Source organism: Notolepis coatsorum, assembly GCF_963971535.1.
Source record: "Notolepis coatsorum genome assembly, contig: SCAFFOLD_431, whole genome shotgun sequence".
Lineage (NCBI taxonomy): Eukaryota > Metazoa > Chordata > Actinopteri > Aulopiformes > Paralepididae > Notolepis > Notolepis coatsorum.
Window position 1 is genome coordinate 95539 of NW_028169364.1, and position 22781 is coordinate 118319.

The following is a 22781-nucleotide window of genomic DNA, read 5'->3' on the forward strand; positions in this document are numbered from 1 at the left end:
CCTTGCAACTTGTACACATATTATTTTATGCACAAAATAAAGTCTTCTCATATCAGCTCCCTCTCCAACTTCACCCCAGCATCAGAATACACCATCTCAGAGCTCATCCGTAAAGCCAAAACCACCACCTGTCAGCTCGATCCTCTTCCCACCACCCTCGTCAAAGCCTGCCTGCCATCACTCTCACCCATGATCACGGACATAATAAATTCATCCCTTGCTTCTGGAATTGTACCCCCAACTCTCAAACTGGCTGCAATCACCCCCATCCTCAAAAAACCTGGTGCTGACCCAGCCGACTTAAATCATTATAGGCCCATCTCCAACCTTCCCTTCATCTCAAAACCCCTTGAGAGGGTGGTTGCCGAACAGCTGCAATCCCACCTCGACACAAACGATCTCCACGAACCCTTTCAATCCGGTTTCCGCCCACAACACGGTACCGAAACAGCCCTTGTCAAAATCACCAACGACCTCCTCCGTGTAGCTGACTCTGAACTTCTCACCATCCTCATCCTCCTCGACCTCAGTGCGGCATTCGACACCATCTCCCATCCAATACTCCTGGACCGCCTGGCTGGCATTGGGATCACGGGTGTCGCACTCCTGGTTTACATCATACCTCACCGACAGACAACAGTTTGTTCAATTCAAGACCCACAAGTCAGGATGTTCAACTGTTTCACTGGGTGTCCCCCAGGGGTCAGTATTGGGTCCCCTCCTATTCACCATCTATCTCCTTCCCCTGGGCACAATCCTCCGTCACCATGGGGTCCACTTCCACTGCTATGCAGACGACACACAGGTCTACATCTCCTCCACACCCACCACTGCCCTTCCCCCCACCTCCCTCACCACCTGCCTTGACGACATTAGGAGCTGGATGAGCAGAAACGTCCTGAAATTAAATGGCAGCAAAACCGAGGCCCTGCTCATCGGCTCCAAATCCACCCTCACCAAATCACAAAACACTCCAGTTCCAAACATCACCATCAGCGGCACGGTGGTGTAGTGATTAACACTGTCGCCTCACAGCAAGAAGGTCCAAGGTTCGATTCCCGCTTGGGGACCAGGTTTCCATGATGCCAGGTACCCAGGTGGGGTATCTCCCAGGCCTTTCTGTGTGGAGTTTGCATGTTCTCCCCGTGCTTGCAAGGGTTTCCCCCCGATAAGATAAACCCAATGGAAAAACATGCACAACAACAGATCGCTAACGCTGTGGCGTCCTTGACGAAGACGGGCAGGAGCACTTGGATTGGTCCCCTGGCGCGGCCCTCGCCGACGCCTGTCTGCTCCCGGCTGCCCTTGGGGGGAAGGACGATGGGATGGGTTAATCGCAGAGACGAATCGCATCGGCGATCCTACAAGAGACAATGCATGCGTGTGTGTGTGTGTGTGTGTGCTAACCGTGTGTGCTAACCGCTAAACATTGAGGATAATTGCATGCCAATTAAAGACCTCTGAACAGGTCCTGCATTATTATTATTCCCTGTACCCTTCTCCCCCAAGTCAAAAGCCTTGGTGTCATTCTGGATGGTTCCCTCTCTGCACCACACATCAAATACACCACCCGGTCTGCCTTCTTTCACCTCCGTAATATCTCCAGACTCCGCCCATCCCTGTCCCAATCAAATACAGAAACCCTGGTCCATTAATTTGTCACGTCCCGGATCGATTACTGTAACGCTCTCCTCACCGGCCTTCCCACCAAACTCATCAACAGACTACAAATCATCCAAAACTCTGCTGCTAGGATTATCACCCGCACAAACTCATCCCACCACATCACCCCCGTCCTCATTCAACTACACTGGCTCTCTGTGCACTACCGGATTGATTTCAAAAACCTCTTACTCACCTTCAAAGCCCTCCACAATCTAGCCCCCCCCTACATCACTGATCTCCTCCAAGATTACACCCCCTCCCGCACCCTCCGCTCATCCTCTACTGGACTCTTATCCATCCCCAGCTCACGCCTCAGTACCATGGGTGCCCGAGCGTTCAGCTGCTCGGCTCCCAGACTCTGGAACTCCCTGCCCCCACACATCCGACAGTCAGACTCACTCTCATCATTCAGATCACAATTGAAAACCCATCTGTTCAAACTCGCATATTCACTATAACCTCCATCACTGCCCAATACCCCCTGCTGTTTGTTTGTCTGTTATTTTTAACATCACTGTTTTTTATACTTCTTGTTGTTTATCTTATTATTTTCTTAACCGTGTCTTTTAACTGCCTTGCTTACTGGGCATACTCACTATAACTGCACCCTGTGTGCCACTGTTTTATATTTCATACGTTTACATTGTTTGTCTTGTTTTTAATTCCACTGACACTTTTGCCAAGATCATTGTTTTAATCTTGATTGTTCTGTTCTTATGCGCTGTAACACCTTACCTTGGATGTTTTGAAAGGCGCCTCCAAATAAAATGTATTATTATAAAAAAAATCGCAATCGAAGCTTCGGGGACTTGTACAGCACTTTGGTAAACTTTGTTGTTTTTTGGATTGGATTAATTAATTAAGTATCCCCTTTCGTGACTGTCACGCAGCCAACAAGGTTTCACTCGGCTGTGTGATTTAATTCAAGGTGGATCGCTGTTGTCGTTTGAACAACTTCAGATTTCATGGGAACTACCAATCCCCCAAATCAAGAATGTTTAAGATTGTTATGTACCATGAGCTTGATCACTCCTGTGTCACTGTGCATGCAGGTGAGGGCTGCTAATTAGCTGATTGCTGCTGATTGGATACCTGCCTGGCAGGTTAAAGCCACTTCCTCAATGCACACATGCAGCCTGACTGTTGCTAGAAGAGTTTGTGGAAACAGTCTTTTCACGTTCCACCATTCTTTGATCGTTAGTTTGTGCTATTATTCATTAGAGTATTATTTTGGTTTAAACACAGGCATTGGTGTCTGTTTGCACTTATGTTGCATCCCTTTGAGCCAGGGTCGTAACAGTTGGGGGCTCGTCCAGGATTTAATTTGGAAACAAATACCCCTAGAATTTGTTTGGTGTTTTGTTTTTGTTTTGCATGGTGTGTCGTGGTGCTATAGTGTGGGTAGTGATTGTTACATGTTGTGTAACGTGGGGGCTTGAGCCGATCGTCAAACAGGTGAGTATGCCCTTATTTTTTGTAATTTGATTTGACTACTTATATGCTGTTAAAATATATAGTTTAGTGGACACCACAGGTAGGTAGGGTCATTATTTTCTGGTTGTTTGTCAGCTTCCTGTGTACCACTTACTCCTGGGGCAGTCAGAGAAGGGATTAGTACCATCTACTTGTCTTGTACCATACTATATGCTTGACGGGTTGATGGTCAATATGATCTTTGGCTGGTAGCAGGTGTGGTTGAAGAGGGTTAGGTCTACAGGGCGCTAGCTTAAGGGTAGGTAGGTTAGGGTGCCAGAAAATACAGGTAGTGTGGTAGGGCCTGATGTAGTTTTTTTTTAGGGTAGACATGTGGTGGGCCGTTTGACTGCAGTTTAGATGTAGAAGCTGTAAGTAGTCATGTCAGGTTATAAGGGGCACCTGTTTGAATTTGTTTGTTGTATTTAATTTTTTGTTTTGAGTGTAACTCAGTGTTTGGATAGCCTACCTATTAGCACCTGACCTCCTGCGTGTATGACACATCTACTTATTTCAGGGTTTTTTTTTTTTTTTTTTTGCAAGCTAGAAAGGTGCGCTCAGTAGAGCACACATCACCACCACGTCGCACGCCGATCACACAGGCGGACAGGCACAAATGCTGACTGCTCTCCTTATAGTTAGTAGTATTAGCATTAGCGTGTTAACACTAACAAGGGGTGCTTCGGTGGTTCTTCAGTGGTTCTTCAGTGGTTCTTTAGTAGCTCTTCAGTGGTTCTTTATGGTTCTTCAGTGGTTCTTCAGTGGTTCTTTAGTGGTTCTTCAGTGGTTCCTTAGTGGCTCTTTAGTGGTTCTTCAGTGGTTCTTTAGTGGTTCTTCAGGTAGATTGTGTGTATGCTAGCGTGCTTTTGGCAGTTTTTGGTAACTCTAAAGTTAGCAGTTTGTGTGAGCAGTTTGTGGCACTGATGCAGTAAGGATGGCTTCCATTAAGGATTTTGTTGATCACCCTTCTCATGAGATGTTGGAGAGGTTTTCCAAAGAACAGCTTCTGGAGCTTGCTGTGCACTACAAGGTAGAGCTTACTGCCAGTGAGAAACGTTTGAAACCAACTGTCTTGAGTGCTTTGAGGGTTTTACTAATTAGGGAGCAGGTGCTTGTGGCGAGGGTGGAGGAGCCTCTTGTTTCTGACATGTCTCCGCTACTATCTGGGGTGGCGGAGGGTGAGTGGAGGCTTAGAGAGTTAGAGTTTAAGGAAAAACAGCTACAGCAAGAGGAGAGGAGAATGTTGCTGGAGCACGAGTGTGCGCAGAAGGAGAGTGAGCTTAAGGAGAGAGAGCACGAGCGTGCGCAGAAGTAGAGTGAGCTTAAGTAGAGAGAGAGGAGAGAGGAGCATGAGCGTGAGCTTAAGGAGCGTGAGCTTAAGGAGAGACAGCTACAACAAGAGCGTTACTTGAAGGACTTAGAGCACGAACGTGCGCAGAAGGAGCTTGATTATAAGCATATGCTGCCTTGCAGGCGGGTGCTCGTGTTTCGGTTTTGATGTAGGCAAAAATATTAGGATGGTGCCTCCTTTTTTTGAGAAGGATGTGGATAAGTATTTTCCCCTTTTTGAACGGGTGGCAACCACGTTGAAGTGGCCTGATACGGCCTGGACACTGCTGCTGCAGTGTGTTCTTGTTGGTAAGGCACAAGAAGTGTATACTGCTCTGTCCCTTGACCAAAGTGCTGACTATGAGCTTGTTAAGGCTTCCATATTGAGGGCTTATGAGTTGGTCCCCGAGGCGTTTTAGAGGCTATCGCAGGTCGGAGGGACAGTCGTATGTTGAATTTGGAAAAGAGAAGGAGAACAGGTGGTGCACCTCTCAGAAAGCAGAGTCAAGAGAGCAGCTTAGACAGTTGATTCTCCTAGAGGAATTTAAAAGATGTGTTCCTGATACCGTTTCCACGCATCTAAATGAGCGTAAGGTATTGAAGATGGGCGACGCTGCTGTCTTGGCTGATGAGTTTGTGTTGACACACAAATCTGTCTTTGTAGAGGAGGGCCGTGTTGAGTCCAGGGGTAGACGCCCTCTCACGGTCATAGTACATGTGATTGTGGTGCCCGTTATCGCTATTGTGGTAGTGGCCCTGACAATTAGTGGGTCACAAGATTTTTTTGTTTACTGGTTTGATGTGTAGTGGTTGCCTCCTGGGCAACCATTTTGGTGGGGAGATGTTATGTACCATGAGCTTGATCACTCCTGTGTCACTGTGCATGCAGGTGAGGGCTGCTAATTAGCTGATTGCTGCTGATTGGATACCTGCCTGGCAGGTTAAAGCCACTTCCTCAATGCACACATGCAGCCTGACTGTTGCTAGAAGAGTTTGTGGAAGCAGAGTCTTTTCACGTTCCACCATTCTTTGATCGTTAGTTTGTGCTATTCATTAGAGTATTCTTTTGGTTTAAACACCAAAACCAACACTTTTGGTTTGAGCCAGGGTCGTAACAAAGATTAATGAAGTAAGATTTTGATTATTTGAAATATGGCCTGTGTAGACTAAACTATGCACAGAATTATGTCAGTCTACAAGGTCCGGATTCTACATGGTCCGGCAATGTAGACCTTGTAGACTCCACTACAGACCAATTATCAGTGAATGTTTATGCATTTTTAAGAAGGGCTACTTCCACAAAAAAACAAAGAACTCACCAAAACATCTCAGTAGCACCTCATCTAAATGTTCTATTTCATATATGGAAATTCATATTTATTTATGTATTGCATGCATTTCTACATTTTAGGATAGGATGATATCCTTCAAACAGGCAATAGTGATGATATAATTTGGGCAGTGCTGAGCTGGGTTACTTTCCTCCAGTGTATTTGTCCCCCGGCCCCACCCAATGGCCCCATGCACACACGCACACACACACGCACAAAAATCGAAGTAAAAAAATAAATAAAAATTATTTGAAAAAAAAATTATATATATATATTTTTTTTTTAACTTCGATTTTTTTTTTATGTTCGAAGCTTGTGCCATCGAACGAAGCTTCGAAGTATTTAAGACAGCCCTAGTAGGAATGGTTTGGGAGAGGTGAGGTAGGGAGGGGTTTTAGATTGTGTGTTGTGAAGTTTAGACTTCAGAGAGAGAGAGAGTACACATTTTACTCTGGCCTCTTATTTAAGTGTGTATTCTTCAACGTAATACCTTAGCTACTTGAAATGTAGTGAATTTTTTTTATATATGTGACGCAAAAATGCATATTTTTTTGGCTGGTAAGAAATATGCTTGGCGGGTCGATTTTTTCTATCTACCCGCCAAGTAAATTTCCGGCCCTGCATTGGCCTATCAACCGGTTTTACTAAACAAACAGAAACGGTAGCATGTGCATCTTTTAGATCAATTATGCTATGCAAATTAGGCTGCCTCTAAATATAAAAAGAAATTAAATAAGTCGTTTGCTTCAATAAAAAAAATATATTAAAAAAAATCTTTTATCTTTTTTTTTCTGACATAAAAATCGAATGTGGAGACTGGCATCTACTTTGAAAATTCTAATATTCGATCCCCATCCCTAGTGTGTGTATGTGTGTGCGCTGGGCTGCTCCGCAGAATAATGTGGTGTGTGTGCGCTGTAGAGCTGTCCCCGAAGCCTGTTTTTGGGATTCTAACTTAACACCATCATTGCCGACCTTGTTTACCTTTTTACCCCGTTGAATGCCATCATCCACTTCAATGTTAGTTGTAACTGAGGGGTACAATTCCCTGACTGTATTACTAGATATGATACTTACTACCACTACCTTTGTACTTAATATTCGGCCACCCAGTACACGGCATAAATATATTATGATGAACACTGTCACGTAGATGAAACGGATCCAACACAAATGTACGAATTAGAAATAGGTCTTTATTTCTACACAGCGATGGTGTGTAGAGCAAGCACTTAATCAAATCAATCACATTTATGAATGGAATTAGTATGCACTTTTATGGCAAGAGTATTCGTCGGTATATCAATAGAGAATGTCCAATCTCTGAAGGCGCAGGTGGTACATATACGACCTGGAATAGTTTAAGGAATAACAGCAATGATACTTTAATGATTATATACTGGACACACTAGGGGGGGTTAATCCGGTCGCTTGTAAGCCGACAGGAGTAGGAAGGGGGGGGGGGTAGAATCCGTCTGCCTCATCCGGCCAAGGGTATCCCAGGTGAACCCACTGTAGTGCCGTTCAATGCGCCGGCGATCCTTGGACCACGGATGAAAGCAGGTGGACTCTTTGTGGGCCGGCGTCATCCGGTCCACGGAGGAGAGACGTGAAGCGACCTCGTCTTGCAGAGCGTCTCCTCACCTTGCGTCCTCTCCAGGGGGGGGGGTTCCAACACACGGCAGTGTCGGGGGTCTTTATCCATGGAATAATCAAAGTATACAAAGCATAATCCGTGCCTGGGAAGGTGGGCTGTCGTCGGCAGAATAATCCGGTATACAGGTCCACTCGCTCGTCGGCTCTGGGGCTCCTCGGGTGCAGCTTCACGTGGGGTCAACCACCCTGGATAAGCAGCCAGTTCTCTGCCCGAAACGATGGGGTACTGACTACGGTAGTATTCTCACCGCACGAAGCACTATATATTAACAGACTATTATTAGCTTAATAGACTACGTCCAACTCGACGATATAGTGCCAAATATGACTATTCAAATATTAATATACACGATGTCTCAATACCGATGGTAGGCGAACTTGGCCTTACTCCCACACGTGGCGTCGCGGGGAGGCTTTACGTCTGTGACTCTATTGGAGGGTAAGAAACTGGACTGAAAAGGAAGTCCTACTTTAGTAGCGCAGTATATATACGCACTATGAACAAATAGTCCCATTAGTGGTGCGGTAGTCAGATTCCTACGCGGAACTAGGACTTGTTCGTACATGTTGAGCGGTACGTTTTAACTGGGTCTGGGGGGTATGGCAGCCTGGCACCAAGGTCTCGACCAATAGTAGAATGGAGACTATTATGGGATGTTCAGTAGGCTAGAATGGATATTCAATGCATATTGTACAAGGAATATACAAGGGATATCAGGGAATATTAGAGAATATACAAATACAATTAAATATATATATATAAATAAATATATATATTCGGTTTAATCTGGCCCTTCACAACATTAGTGTTAAAAACTCATAATCTATGTTTTAAATTATGGCTATGTGTCTAATCTGCCCGTCGCTTATCAATGACTTGTTTGCTATTTCCTCATCAGCGATCACAGCCATACACACATAGGGCAAACGCTTATATCTCCGTGAAAACAGGTCTGATTATCCTAAGACTGGTAAAATAGATTCCTTACCTGAGATCAGATGTTATCCAAAACTATTATTCCAATTCCTGATCGCCATTCCAAATATCGCTCACGCTTATTGATTACAGTGTTGGTACTGTAAATACATAATCGTCGATGTACTGAGGGCCGGCGATCACTTGGTCTCTTTAGATGCCTTGACGGAAAATTTTTATTAGCAAACTAACCACTCCCCCTGCATCAGTCTGAGCTGATGGGGTGCAGTTACACAGGGAGAGACGATAGGGGGCGGTATCTTCCCAATTGAGCTCAGAGAGACTCTGCAGCACTAATCCGAGGCTCGATTGATGAAATATGAATTGAAATCGCCAATAAAAAAAAATACGGCAAACAAACGACATTTCACGTCGTCTGCACTCAATGGGGGGTCTGATAAGACGACAATTGTCGTGGCTGGCATTCAAAGTGTTAAAGGGGAACTATCTTATAAATAAAAAATACAAAACAATGAATTTTAATACAAAACAATGCATTTTATTGAAAATAACCTTACAGATGTGTTCCATAGACTCACAGGAATAGTGTAAAATTGCCCAAATAGTGAACAATAGGGGACCTTTAACACATATATCCAATAGTTTCGTGTGACATTGAAAGCGACCTAATATCACTGGACTCCCATCACTGGATCTTGTGTTTGTACTTTTTTTATATTATATTTGCATCTATACTTTAAGTGTACCTATAGTGTATGTGTTCATTAGATGGGTGAAATCATCTTTCAGTGCCTGCGCGCCATTAATGTTTTATTAAAATGTTCTTGCTACTTCGAATCACATCAACAATTAAATTTGGAGCATAAAACATTTTGAGAACTTGAGAAATACAAACTAAACGAATGCAAAACACACTAAATCTGACCTTCATTGGTGTACTTCTCTCTTCTCCAGGTACAATCGCTGCATTGCTCCCCAACAACAAGCAGCGATATGAACGAGTCAAGGCCTCACTGCTGTGACCAGTGTGGAAAGAGCTTCATCAAAAAGGCAGCTTTTCTAATACACCAGCGCTTTCATACAGGAGAGAAGCCCTACCAATGTGACCAGTGTGGAACCCGATTCAGTAGCTCTGGAACCTTAAAGAGTCACCAGCGCCACTGCTGTGACCAGTGTGGAAAGAGCTTCATCAACAAGGCAGCTTTTCTAATACACCAGCGCATTCATACAGGAGAGAAGCCCTACCACTGTGAGCAGTGTGGGAAGAGCGTCAAGACCTCTGGAGAATTAAAGATTCACCAGCGCATTCATACAGGAGAGAAGCCTTACCACTGTGACCAGTGTGAGAAGAGCTTCAGTCAGGCTGGACACTTAAAGACACACCAGCACATTCATACAGGAGAGAAGCCCTACCACTGTGACCAGTGTGAGAAGAGCTTCAGTCATTCTAACACACACCAGCGCATTCATACAGGAGAGAAGCCCTACCACTGTGAGCAGTGTGGGAAGAGCGTCAAGACCTCTGGAGAATTAAAGAGTCACCAGCGCCTTCATACAGGAGAGAAGCCCTACCACTGTGAGAAGAGCTTCACCATCTCTGGAAACTTAAAGATTCACCAGCGCCTTCATACAGGAGAGAAGCCCTACCACTGTGACCAATGTGGCTCACGTTTCAGTACCGCTGGAGAATTAAAGACTCACCAGCGCATTCATACAGGAGAGAAGCCTTACCACTGTGACCAGTGTGAGAAGAGATTCAGTAAGGCTGGACACTTAAGACACACCAGCGCATTCATACAGGAGAGAAGCCCTACCACTGTGAGAAGAGCTTCAGTCTGGCTGGAACCTTAAAGATTCACCAGCGCAATCATACAGGAGAGAAGCCCTACCACTGTGACCAGTGTGAGAAGAGCTTCAGTCTGGCTGGAACCTTAAAGATTCACCAGCGCAATCATACAGGAGAGAAGCCTTACCACTGTGACCAGTGTGAGAAGAGCTTCAGCACCTCTGGAAACTTAAAGATTCACCAGCAGCGCATTCATACAGGAGAGAAGCCTTAACCTCTTGCCCGATGGGTCCGGTACCGGTCCCAAGAGGACATCTCGTCATAAATCAATCTGTCATACAAAGACTGTATGACATAATGTTGTGTTTTTTTTCTCAAATGTATCCAAGAGTAAACATCCTAACCATGTCACAACAACAGTCATAGTGTATATTTTCAGAAGTATGCTTGTTTACCAATAGGTTAAAGTGTTATTAGTGAGATTTTAGTCATTGAAATTTGTTAATATTTTCGCGGAAACCCGCCATTTTAAATTAGCGGCTGTCGCCGAATGATGATGATTTGTAGTCATATGAGCACAGGGCATCCAGAGCTCTCAATGAGTGTTGGAATTTCAAAAAACTACAGTACCCAGTGATAGGGGTGGGAATCACCAGTTTCATCACGATACGATATCGATTCTTTGGACAACGATACGATATTTTCCGATATCACAGTCTGCCACGATACGATTCGATTCAGGTGCCTGCGATCGATATGAGACGATATAAATAAAATAAAAAGGCAATGGAAATATCATTTGACATTTTTATTTTTGAGCTCTTCCAGAAATTTTTAACCACTTTTTCTCCAATTTTCTATATTTTCTCCCATCCCAATTTCGTATCATCCAATTCAACCCTCCCCTGTCACGAACGCTGTTTCTTGCCTCCCACAAGCCGGCTGCAATGTGGACTAAGTCATACATAGCACAAGTCTCCTCCGGTACTTGAGGTAACAGCAGTCGCATCTTTTCACCTGCGCAGCTCGATCTCTCAGTGGCAAGGAGTAACACGTGGGAGGCTCACGCTGCCCCCGACACTTCCTGATTATACTGCGCAGGCGCACCAACCGACCTGTAGGAGTCGCTGTCCACAACGCCCGATCCCCACCCATCAGTTTCCCACCCCCTAATACGGCCAATGTGTATTAGTATGAACGACCAGCTAAACTGAAAGCAATGTGGAGCGCTGGGCTCGAACAGGCAAGCCCAGCGTCTCCGTCATTCGTGGCGAGCGCCTTGCCCACTACGCCACGTAGCCGCCCTAGCTCTTCCAGACATTTAAATGAAAAACAATCTATTGTTTTTAATACAAATAGACCTCCTGTTCACTGTTTTTGGTTAGTTTTTCTTTTTTTTCGATATTAATATCCTATTCACTGTCACAGAGCTGTATTTTGGCTGGAAAAGGCATATTGGGAGTCCGAAGGTGCAGTACTGGCCAGATCCTGGTAGTGGCGCTGTCTCGAGAATGCACCCTCCTTCCCAGTCCCCACGGCTCTGAGTTAGCTTGTTGTTAGCTTACGCTAACATAACGTTAATTTCGATCTTTAACGCGATGTGGGCATAATGGAATGGCGAGGATTGCAAAGCAGGTTAGATGCATTGGACCCGTTGCGGAATAAAACAGCAGGGACATGTTTTGGGTCGCAGAATAGGCACACTAGCCTTGCTCTAGTGACGCTCTAGAGATGCTAGTGCTGTGTGCTCTTGATCCGAGCCGAGCAGATACGACACTCCATGGGATTTTCAAAATAAGAGTATCGCAATATGAATCGATCTTTTTTTACGTTGCATCGATCCTATTTGATTATTGATAATAGATCGATATATCGATCTGGATCGATGTATCGTCCCACCCCTACCCAGTGAATTCTAGCTCCCTGCAAGCAAAAAAAATATTTCTCTTATTTCTCAGGATACTATATATGACAAAACGGAACATTATTGGCATAGAGCGCAGTTAGTGTGTCTACCTTCTGTGAACATTTAGCAACCATCTGTGTTGAAATCCGATCCAAAATGGCGGAGCCATATCCATTCTAAGAATTTAACTGTACATACAGTAGATTTCATTCTTCATTCTCGATGCAGGCCTGGTGATACTAAATCCAAATTGAACTCTGCCATTTGAAAGAGGAGATTTGGCCCGATCCATAGATGTGCGAGTTGGCTATAATAAGGTAATTTATAGGCCTCATATTCTATATTCTATAATAATATTTCAAATTGCATGGGTCCGAATGGCAGAATTCAGTATTGTATCTACAAAACTGTTACACTCCCAGACCAGCCCAAGTCTGGGACAGTAGAAACAATAAGTGTTACTACCCCACACAAGGAATTGATAGTAGTATCATGGTGCCATCTAGCGCTCACCTGCAGATAATGCAGTCAGTAAAGATATGCTGTTGTTGCAATTAGTTTATTTGTTACAAGTGTTATCTGTTTAGGTTGTTCTTTGTGTTGGTATTATCCTGTGTTTTGTTTTGCCTAGTTCTTCTTCCTGTTGTTTTGATTATTGTTTTGTTCTAAGTGCCTGTCTCTCCCCAGCTGTTTTTGATTATTAATTAGTTTCAGTATTTATTGCTTGTTGGTTGGTTGGGTTATTGTGGCGTCATTGTCTCCGCGTTGTCCCTGTGTCGTGCCCGTGTTCCCTGGTGTTTTGTCAAGTGAGTTCATGCCTGTCTACACCTGTCGTTTTCTTGTTTTCACTTCGTTGTTATGTTAGTGCCAGTGCCTTTCGTTTGTTTTGTATTTTGGTTATGATTCAGTAAAGTTCCCTTCATTAAGTATCACCCTACGTCTCTGTCTCGGCTCTCTCATCCTTGTCTGCAAACTGTGTTCTCCTCACCTTCATCGTCACCCCCGATCGTAACACAAAACCTTCTGTTTAATCATCTTCCCTTTATTAATTTCCTTAGATTTTTTGTACACGTGATCTCAAGAAGGTACTGAATGAACTCAGTTTTTCATGTCTGGTCATTTTTAGCATGGTGTTATTCACTGTCAAAGATGCAAAGAAAAATCATAATTTATATTCTCCTTTGTTTCATCACAATTTATGCAAGCCTAGTAATAGACACAATATTTCTGACACTGGGAATACATTCCATGAGATCCATATATGTCCCTAGATACCATGAACATTCAAATGGCATTGTAGAAGTGGAGCAATCTTCCATTTTTCTTAGGTATGTATTTTATGCGGATTTTCAGAAAATAGGGCTCAGGCTCAAGACTGGGGGAAACATTTAATTTGATCATTCAATTCAAAGACACACCAGCACATTCATACAGGAGAGAAACTTACACCGGTGAATTCATACAGGAGAGAAGCCTTATCTCTGTGACCAGCATGTGAAGAGCTTCAGACAATCAAGACTTAAAAGCACCAATATATTCCAGTATATTCCAGGTTTCAAACCCTAGAATTGTGTAGAAATCTGCTAAAAAACTCAACATACTTAACCCCTTAAGCCTGAGCAGTCCGCTACCGGTACGCGATTGATATAAATGGATGAATACAGAGCGTATTAATTAATGTTGCGTTTCTTTTTCAAATTTAGCCAAGAGTAAAGACCCTAACCCTGTCAGAACAGAGATCAAAGTGTCAGGGTCTCGGCTTCTGTAATGGGAGAGAAAGATGACAGAGTGAAGGATGAGGTTCTCGATTCAGTATTTGGAATGGGTGGGGGTTGGTACTTTTGTTTACCAATTATTTTAAGTGTTATATGAGTATAGAAATATCTTCGTATTGAGATGTAAACCGGCGTATATAGACGCGAGGACATGGGGCAACCTAACTTGAGTGTAGTCTTTCGAATTTAATAAAACTACACTTGCCAGCCCCTGTCAATCATCTGACTTATTTTTCTTTGTGTGGCCAGCTGGGGGTATTGTGGGTGTGGCTCTGACGTCAGCGTGTATTTCAGCTTGACCGGATGGCGGCTGGAACAAACACTTCCTAGTTGTGTGTGGACGGTGACAGCAGCAAACATTTCCCCGCACCTGTTACGGGGCGAGAGAGAGTCCTGGTGAGTAACTTAACTATATTATAGAGCGGAGTGCATTATCATGTCGCTAGGTTGGTGTGCACTGTTTAGGTATTTATACTGTGTATGGTCTCCCTTAGGGAACGACAGACAGTGAACGGTGAAGAGGCGAGGCGTTGTGCTTACGCCTGGCGATACAAAGGTATCGCTCACTTTTATGAGTTGCACACATGCATATTACACACACAGGCTGTGTGGGATAAATACTAATATAGACGACCTGTCCTGATTTCCCTCAGGCTGGGGAAATAGATGTACCGTTGTGGTCCGGCTGTGTGTGTGCGGCGCCGGGTGTCTCACTCATTCGGTTAAACTGTGAGTCTAGCTCTCTCTCTCTCTCTCGTTCGTTTGCAGTACCGGTGTGTTATTAACTTATTAAATGTTTGTCTTGTAGTGTGCAACAGCCAGTATTTAATATACTAAGGTTCTTGAACTACTGTCATGCTTCAATGTTCATTGTTGTGATATGAGATGTTAATATATTCATTGTGTAATTTCTGTGTCATGACAGGTGGTGGTCCGTGTCAATAGGTGGTCACTGTTTGAGCTACTTCAGGTTAGGGTGTATGTGAATTCAGTCTGTCTCTCTGTACGTATTTATACATGGTGATAGTTTTGTATGAAATTCAACTTACTCTTTCTTTTAACATAGCATTCAATAAAGATAATTATATTACATATAATTGCTGTGTCTGTCGGTTATATGCCCTAAGCCTCCTGGTTACAGTTTGGCGCAGTTGGCAGGATCTAATTTGATTTTGTGACCTAGGCTTTGGGTATTTATGGCAGTACATAGAGAGACAGATTGGATTTGCATATAGGGGGAGAATTTAGGGACAGAGTGGCTAAAAACAGTGACCACACAGCGTCCAAGAAGAGAGGCCGGGGAGTCAGTCAACAGAAGATTCTGCCGTCACAACAGCCTCCTGCCGGCCGGGTGGACGAGAGGACCGTTGGTGAAGTGACGCGTCACAGCTGATTAAGGTGGCTTTGTGAAAACACGAAAATGAGTGTGAAGGACTTACAAGATGAACTTGATGCTCTGAAAGATAGAGTGCAAGCCGATAAAGAGGCCATCAGCCAGTTGAAAACTGAAAATGAGTCTTTAGTACAGAAGCTGGACGGGAATCAATCTCCCTTGTCTGCTCAGTCCTCTGGTAATCAGGGGTCGGGGGGTGGTGGGCATGTGGGGGGGGAGAGTCTAGCTGGTGGTACCAGGGAACAGATTGTATACCTGCCAAAGGAGAGAAAATGTCCAGTATTCACTGGGGGCGCAAGCGCTATTTTTTATGATTGGTTGGATGAAATTAATGCTACTTTGATCTACCGCTCTTGCGGTGGAGCTGAAAAAGCAGCATACATTTACGAGCATCTGGGGGGGGAAGCAAGGCAGGAGATAAAGTATCGCACACAGGCTGAACGATCCAGTGCAGGTGTTAGACATTCTCCAGGAGATATATGGGCAGCCCCGGTCACTCACTAAATTACAAAGACAGTTCTTTGATAGAAGACAGCAGGATGGGGAGTCTGTACGGGAATATTCACATGCATTAATGGCGATCATGGAAGAGATCAATCACTGTAAGGTGAAGGAGGCGTGGTGTGGCGATTTTGCCTTGCGTGACCAATTTGCAGAAAATGTATCTGATATCGGTCTCCGTCGAGAATTAAAAAAAAAACTCGCCAGCAGCCCACCATGTCATTTTTTGCGCTCCGTAGAGAAGCTTTTCAGTGGGGAGAGGAAGCAGAGTGCGGGGGGGAACGAAGAAGGCTGGTGGTGGGTTCCTGTGAGGAGGTGGAGGCCACGCCAGTAGAGGCGAGTGTAGTTACTGCTGCGATGGAGGGGAAACCTGATCCTACGCTTGCCAAAGTGTTAGACATGTTACAAAAACAACAGGTTTTGATTGATGATTTGTCACAACAACTTTCAACCACTTTGCAGGCGTCAGGGTCTAGGCGAACAGACGCCCGTAAATGGCAGCCACGGTACGATGCCTCAGGGCAGCCCATTTGTTTTAAATGTCAGAAAGCTGGCCATATCGCACGATTCTGTGTGGCCCCAGGGCCTAGCCGTAGTCAAGACCGTTGGTCTCCTGCTTTGGCCGCAGGGAGGGATGGGGCAGCCCAGATATCGGAGCAGCAGGGAAACTGTCTCCCTCTGTGGGGAAGAGCCAACCCACAGGTGGAGTACAGACAGGCTCAGTAACAATACCCCATATTGATCCGCATGTATATGAGTGTTTGGTGGGGGAGTGTGACACTGTGGAAGTTTCTATGGGGGGGGTGACGTTTCAATGTTTAATCGATTCCGGGTCAAATGTGTCGACTGTTACCGAAAGTTTTTTCTTTAAACATCTACTGCCAAAATGGGGGGGGGGGATTTGGCTGACTGTGGATGGCTGACATTGAGTGGGGCCCATGGATTGAATATCCCTTATTTGGGCTACTTCACTGTTGATGTGGAGGCGGTGGCGTTGGATAGGACCATACCGCAGAGGGGTATATTAGTGGTGAAAGACCCGGTTGGGCAAGCCGCAAAACAAGCAGTGCCGGGCTTGCTCGGGATGAATGTTATTAAGGAGTGTTATCAGCTGTTATGCCCTGCGCATGGTCCTAGCCCACCGCCGCTCCTCCTGAAAGCCCCAGGCTGGCAGTCTGCTTTTGCAGCCTGTCTAAATGAACAAACTGTCACATTGGAAAGGAACATGTTTGCTGCTGCTGTCTCCCCGTTCACAATCCCTGCAGGATCGATGTGTTTTGTTCCAGCGGCCGGACCTGACAGTCTATGCCTGTCTAGGGCATCTGTACTTATAGAGCCGTTGGGGTTGGAAGAGGGGAATTTGCCTTCGGGGTTAGTGGTCTCTAGTGCCTATGTAGAAGTTAACCATGGACATTTGACTATTCCGGTCATGAATGTGGGTTCCTCAGGTGTTAGTTTGAAGCCACAGACACGGCTCGCATCGTTACATCTGGCTGAGGTAGTGGCTGGGGAGGGCGTTTCTGTCCATTTTAAGCGGGTGGGTCCACGGGAAGAGCAGGTTATGATTAGGGAGCAGCAGGGGTCGCAAGGAGACGGGGAGCTGTCCCCCGAGATCGCTGCACTGGGCTTCCCGGGTTTGTCGGAAGAGCAGGCGAGACAAGCCAGGCAACTGTTGTACAAGTTTTCTCATGTATTTGCCTCCTCAGATAGTGAGTTAGGATGTACGAATCTAATTTATCATGAAATCCCCGTCGTTGATGAGGCCCCGGTGAGTCAGAGGTACCGAAGGATCCCGCCCAGTCAGTATGAGGAAGTGAGAAGCCACATCCAGAAGTTGTTGGAACAGGGAGTGATTAGGGAGAGCAGTAGCCTGTACTCTTCCCCCTTGGTGATCGTGAGAAAGAAAGACGGTTCGATTAGGCTGTGTGTGGACTATAGGCGGTTGAATGCCAAAACCCGCAAAGATGCGTTCCCACTGCCTCGCATTGAGGAATCATTGGACTCTCTGAGTGGTGCAACATGGTTCTCGACACTGGACTTAGCGAGCGGGTATAATCAGGTGGAGATGCTTGAGAGGGATCGTCCGAAAACGGCCTTTTGCACGCCATTTGGGCTGTATGAGTTCAACCGGATGCCGTTTGGTTTGTGCAACGCACCAGGGACATTTCAGAGGCTCATGGAGCGCATCCTGGGTGATCAGCGGTTCAAAGCATTGTTGCTCTATCTTGACGATGTCGTGGTTTTCTCTTCCACCTTTGCAGAACATCTACGTCGGCTGGAGGGGGTTTGTTACGGTTTGAGCAGTGTAACCTGAAAGTGAAGTTCAGTAAGTGTTCATTCTTCAGATCGGAGGTGTCATATCTGGGGCACGTTATCTCATCGCAAGGGGTGGCGACTGACCCAGCGAAGATACGTGCGGTAGCAGAGTGGAGAAATCCCCGGAATGGGGCGGAGTTGTTATCCTTTCTAGGTTTCGCCTCCTTCTATCGAAGGTTCGTGAAGAACTTTGCCAGTCTGGCAGCACCTCTTCATGCTCTCGCGGCACTTGGTGGCTCCAAGAAGGAGAGGCGTCCTCTTTCGTCGCACCTGTTTCATCAGCATTGGGGTCCGGCATGTGAGGAGGCGTTTCAGGGCCTGAAGCAGAGGTTGGTTTCGGCTCCGGTGTTGGCATACGCAGACTTTACCAAGCCCTTCACAGTGGAGATCGATGCCAGCCACCAGGGTCTGGGAGCTGTGCTGTCTCAAGAGGTTGAGGGGCAGAGAAGGCCGGTAGCGTATGCCAGCAGGGGGTTGAGGTCCTCAGAGCGGAATATGGAGAACTATAGTTCTATGAAGTTAGAGTTGCTGGGCCTTAAATGGGCGGTGACCGATACATTTCGGGAATATTTAATCGGTAACAAGTTCACCGTACTGACGGACAACAACCCGTTGAGCCATTTGCAAACCGCGAGATTGGGGGCTGTAGAACAGCGGTGGGTGTCCGAGTTAGCCCGGTTTGATTATGATATTGTTTATCGGCCGGGTCGGCAGAATGCAGCTGCAGATGCTTTATCCAGGCAGTACTCTATCTTGGACTCAAAACCAGCACCGGCAACACCCGGCTCATGTCCAGAGGATGACAACTCTGGGCCGGGGGGTGGGCAGGTTGTGCGGAGTGAGGAGCAGGTGGGGGTGCCCCCTCCGGCCAATGTCTCTACTACTACCTTTCCGTCTTACAGTTCAGTGTCTTTGTCTCTGTTACAGCAGGCCGATCCAGTGGTGGCGTCTTTCCTTAAGTATTGGCGGCGAGGGGAGAGGCCAAGTCGGGAGGAAAGACGGGCAGAGTCCCCTAGGGCATTAGAGCTGTTGCGGCAGTGGGAAAGGGTGGTAGAACGGGGGGGGGGTGCTTTCTCGAACGCGAGAAAGCCCAAGGGAGGGTCAGCAGGAGCAGGTAATCATGCCTAGGGCATTGCAAAAAGAAGTGTTGGATCAGATGCATGGAGGGCATGGTCACCAAGGTATTGAGCGGACCTTTAAGCTGGTGAGTGGTCGGTGTTATTGGTCCGGAATGTATCGGGATGTGGAGGATTTTTGTAAATCCTGTGAGCGGTGCATTGTGTCGAAGGCCCCACAGCCAAGGGTAGTGACTGCCATGGGGAGCGTGTTGGCATCCAGGCCACTGGAGGTGGTGGCCATGGATTTTACCGTATTGGAATCTTCCTCGGATGGGAGAGAGAATGTTTTAGTTTTTACTGATGTGTTTACGAAATGTACCGTTGCAGTCCCGACTCGGAACCAACAGGCTACCACGGTTGCCAGGTGCTTGGTTAAGCACTGGATTCAGCCTTATGGCGTGCCAGCCCGGTTGCATTCCGACCAGGGCAGGTGCTTTGAGGGCGAAGTGGTGCGGTCGCTCTGTAAACTGTATGGGATGAAGAAGAGTAGGACGAGTCCGTACCATCCACAAGGTAACGGGCAGTGCGAACGGTTTAATCGAACCCTCCATGACTTGCTTCGTGCTCTTCCCCCGGCGAAGAAGAGGAGGTGGGCGGAGTATTTGCCGGAGGTGGTATATGCTTATAATACGACAGAACATCAGAGCACGGGCTATTCCCCATATTTTCTCCTGTTTGGCCGAGCCCCTTGCACACCTCTAGACCTCATGCTTGGTGGGGGCAATGAGGAAGTTGGAGGTGTGGGAGAGTGGGTGCAGAGGCATCAAGAGCGGCTACAGGTGGCATATGAGCAGGCTAGTGGTCAGATGCAGAAAGCAGTAGAGTCTCGGCGTCGTCACTGGGGGCCGACGTCCAAGGACGCAGACTTGCAGCCAGGGGAACTGGTTTATGTGCGGAATCGGAAGGTAATTGGTAGGAATAAAATCCAGGATCTATGGCTTTCCATTCCCCATCGGGTCGTCAAGCGGTTGAGCCCCGAAAAGCCGGTGTATACCGTGGTGCCGGTGGGTGCTGCGGGACCACCCAGGAATGTTCACCGTTCTGAGGTCCGGCGTTGTGGTGCCGGGGTACTGGGGGAAAGGGAGGATGTCAGGGGGGTGCAAGACGAAGAGAGTGAAGATGGTAGTATGATTTGGATTGGTATTGGTAGTGGGTCAGAAGAAGGCTTGGGGGCGGATCCCAAGGAAGGGGGTTCGGAATGGAGCCAGCATAATAGTTCGGATGACTCTGAGGAACAATCACATTGTCGAGACCAGGGAGCACGATCTGAACCGGTGAAACCGTGGCCCCACATAGAACGGGGGGAACCGGAGGAGAGAACCATGCTCCCGGTGCCGGTGCGTCGGTCACACCGCAGCAAGGCGGGTGTCCATTCTAACCCCTTTAATCTGCCGCGATCGGCCGTCTGTCATCTAGGGGGGAAGAGTGCGGTGCGAGGGGTTGGGGCGTCGCCACCTAGGCGTGGTCGTACGGAGGTGGGGTCCTTCCCTGGAGATCAGTGGGACCCTGATTAGTTTTCTAGGGGGGTGAGTGTGGCCAGCTGGGGGTATTGTGGGTGTGGCTCTGACGTCAGCGTGTATTTCAGCTTGACCGGATGGCGGCTGGAACAAACACTTCCTAGTTGTGTGTGGACGGTGACAGCAGCAAACATTTCCCCGCACCTGTTACGGGGCGAGAGAGAGTCCTGGTGAGTAACTTAACTATATTATAGAGCGGAGTGCATTATCATGTCGCTAGGTTGGTGTGCACTGTTTAGGTATTTATACTGTGTATGGTCTCCCTTAGGGAACGACAGACAGTGAACGGTGAAGAGGCGAGGCGTTGTGCTTACGCCTGGCGATACAAAGGTATCGCTCACTTTTATGAGTTGCACACATGCATATTACACACACAGGCTGTGTGGGATAAATACTAATATAGACGACCTGTCCTGATTTCCCTCAGGCTGGGGAAATAGATGTACCGTTGTGGTCCGGCTGTGTGTGTGCGGCGCCGGGTGTCTCACTCATTCGGTTAAACTGTGAGTCTAGCTCTCTCTCTCTCTCTCGTTCGTTTGCAGTACCGGTGTGTTATTAACTTATTAAATGTTTGTCTTGTAGTGTGCAACAGCCAGTATTTAATATACTAAGGTTCTTGAACTACTGTCATGCTTCAATGTTCATTGTTGTGATATGAGATGTTAATATATTCATTGTGTAATTTCTGTGTCATGACAGGTGGTGGTCCGTGTCAATAGGTGGTCACTGTTTGAGCTACTTCAGGTTAGGGTGTATGTGAATTCAGTCTGTCTCTCTGTACGTATTTATACATGGTGATAGTTTTGTATGAAATTCAACTTACTCTTTCTTTTAACATAGCATTCAATAAAGATAATTATATTACATATAATTGCTGTGTCTGTCGGTTATATGCCCTAAGCCTCCTGGTTACATTTGTTTATGTTATTTCGGGATCATATCTCACGGGTCCAACAAACCTGAATGTTATTGCCATAAAATATAACGTAGTTAATTGCTTTACCTTTCTTTTTCTTTTATCCACTTTTTCTCCTGTTTTTCTCCCATCCCAATTTAGTCGTGCCAATTCCCCCCTCCCCTGTCTTGATCATTGCTCGCATGTGCCCCCCACTGGTCGGTCGTAGGGACGGTTGAAGAATCTATCGCATGTCCCCTCCGATACATGCGGAGTCAGCCAGCCACTTCTTTTCACCTGCCAGCGCGGACTCTCATTGACGAGGTGTAACGTGTGGGAGGCTCACACTACCCTCGACATCTCCTGTCCTTGCTGTGCAGGCGCCCTGACCGACCTGTAGGAGTTGCTGTGTACAACGACCAGATTACCACCCATCGACTCCCCTCCCGCTGACTGCCAATTGAGTCAGTATGACGGCCGGCCCAAGTCGGAGGCAACGCTGACAGCCGGATTCGATACCGGTGTCTCACGCGTTGGTGACGAGTGCTTAGACCGCTGCGCCACCCAGCCGCCATTGCTTTACCTTTCTGTGAATGTCTAGCAAATCTGTTGTGTTGCAATCTGATGAAAAATGGCGGAGATATTTACATTATAAAAAAGTAACTACTTACAGTAGATTTCATTCACGGTTTTTGCTGCCCTGTCAGGGGCGCCTGGTGGTACTAAATCCAGATTAAACTCTGCCATTGGAAAGAGGAGATTTCTCCCGATCCGTAAATGTGTGACTTGGCCATAATAATAGGCCTGATATTCTATATTCATACTTAAAATGGCATGTGTCCGGGTGGCAAAATTCAGTACTGCATCTACAAAAAAAACCTGTAAATCATCTGTCCTTTATTCATTTGATTTCTCTCCAGTATGTGTTCTCATGTGTGTCTTCAGATGTCCTTGGTGATTGAACCCTTTCCCACAAACTGAACAGCTAAATGGTTTCTCTCCAGTATGTGTTCTCATGTGTGTCTTCAGATGGGTTTGCCAACTGAACCCTTTCCCACAAACTGAACAACTAAATGGTTTCACTCCGGTATGATTTTTTATGTGTATCTTCAGATCTTTCTTCTTGCTGAACCCAGGCCTGTTAGACAACGTTTGTATTTTCTGTGTCTTTTATTATATAAGG

General features: G+C 46.3%; 1 pseudogene across 1 annotated transcript in view; it reads left to right on the plus strand.

The window, feature by feature from the left end:
- Window positions 1–20091, plus strand: part of LOC311248728 — an 89291-nt pseudogene extending 69200 nt beyond the window's left edge. The window contains exons 3-4 of the transcript in view: window positions 18223–18474; window positions 19889–20091. The product of the transcript in view is annotated as an uncharacterized misc_RNA (transcript). The remainder of the gene's footprint in view (window positions 1–18222; window positions 18475–19888) is intronic.
- Window positions 20092–22781: the final 2690 nt, after the last annotated feature.